The 1,795-nt window shown below is 44.0% G+C and overlaps 1 non-coding gene across 1 annotated transcript; it reads right to left on the bottom strand.

Moving 5' to 3' along the window:
* Positions 1-74, bottom strand: trnat-agu (transfer RNA threonine (anticodon AGU)). The gene has a single exon. It is a non-coding gene; the product is annotated as a tRNA-Thr (tRNA).
* Positions 75-1,795: the final 1,721 nt, after the last annotated feature.

The following is a 1,795-nucleotide window of genomic DNA, read 5'->3' as shown; positions in this document are numbered from 1 at the left end:
AGACTCTGCTGGGAGTTGAACCCAGGATCTCCTGTTTACTAGACAGGTGCTTTAACCAACTGAGCTACAGAGCCAGATCACAAATGTGTGTGCAATTGAAATCAGAGGAAGGCCTTGTAGATAGTGGGCAGGCTTTGGCGAGTCAAGAGCTGAGTTCGTCACGGCAGAGTTCCCAGCCTCTGACTCGCTCTTGTAGTTGGAGCTGTAGTTGTAATTGTAATAGGCAACCGTCCGTCTCGGAAGACGATGGGCTACACCCGGGGTGTACGTCACTTCTGTATGAAACATCGTTTGTTGTGGCTGGAGAGGATGACTCGTGAGTGACGATCCCTTCCGCAGCTGGTACAGATGAATGTCATTGGCCCGAGGTCGACTGATAATTTTTCCTTCCTCTGAGCTCTCTTTCCCACCATCTGGTCATTTCTTTTGTCCTCTGCTTTTCCCATGGTCTTCCTGAATGCCTTTCTCCAGGAATTCCAGTCAGCAGGAAGGACTTCCCATGCATCGACTCCAATCCCAGTCTGCTTGAGATCTCGCTTTGCAGATGTCCTTGTATCACAGACGTGGGTGACCTGTTGGTCTCGTGCTGATAGCAAGCTCACCAAAGAGCATGTCTTTGGCAAAGCGACCGTCATCCATTCAGCACACATGACCCAGTCAACAGAGTCACCGCTGACTCAAGAGGGCAAACATGCTGCAGATCCCTGCACGCTGGTGTACTTCTGCATTCGGCACTCTGTCCTGCCAGGAGATGCCCAATATCCATCTGTACTTTCCCTGAGCTACAGGTTATTGCAAGTTTCTCTGGCTGTGTTTATTTTAGGTGATTTTGTACTCAGGTTCTTTTGGAATCCATGTGTTTGCAGATCTTTGTGAGTGAGAGATGTGGTAATATGTTTAAAAGATTTCCCTATAAATTATTCATATCTCCATCTTTCCCCGAACTTTGCACAAACACATTAATATGGGAATCACACACATCAGGCCGTCAAACCTGTCTGCTAAACATTGAAAGGTGACAGTGTTTATTGTGACGGGGTTCCATTTATGAGGACACATATTGATGATTCACACATGTAAAAATTTGTATATTATGTTCATGACATAATGACATAAATAAACATTTCCTTGCACTTGCCACGCTTGGTGAACATTTTCTCTGCTGATGCCCCTTGAATATATTAGAGAACATGGTGACGAGGTTGAGATAAAAGTCTGTAAATATAGGCAGCAAACAGCAGCAGGGACTGCAGTGAACAAGATTTACGTGACATATTTGTGCTTATATTGGTGGGTGAAATAAGATACTAAACACACAAAATCCTACATTTGAGCTCGCGTAAAAGATTGCTCTGTCTATGGAGATAGCATCAAAGAATGCTCAGGAATTTTGTCCTCTGCCAGTGATCGTAACACACTTCAGGGGAACTTAAAAAAAAATGGTAAAATGGGCTTTCACATAACAGATGAAATTTTACACAGAGAAGTGTGAAGTGATACAATTTGGAAGGAAGAATGCCAGATAAATGAAACGTTACAGTTCTAAACTGGGTGCAGGAGCAGAGAGACAATGTACACCAATGTGAGAAGGATTGAAAAGGTAGCAAAGAGCAAACAGGACACTTGGCTTTATTAATAGAGGCATAGAGTAAAAGCATATAAGTTATGCTAAACCTTTATAAAATACTGGGAATGAATGGCCTCCTCCTGTACCTCCACAGAAAGCTTCCATTCCAGGTTTACACACACTCATCAGGATCACTCTCCACAGATCCTGCCACTCCAGGCTCGGACA

The sequence above is a fragment of the Heterodontus francisci genome, chromosome 35, assembly GCF_036365525.1.
Source record: "Heterodontus francisci isolate sHetFra1 chromosome 35, sHetFra1.hap1, whole genome shotgun sequence".
NCBI classification, from domain to species: domain Eukaryota; kingdom Metazoa; phylum Chordata; class Chondrichthyes; order Heterodontiformes; family Heterodontidae; genus Heterodontus; species Heterodontus francisci.
This window is presented reverse-complemented; position numbering and strand designations above follow the sequence as displayed.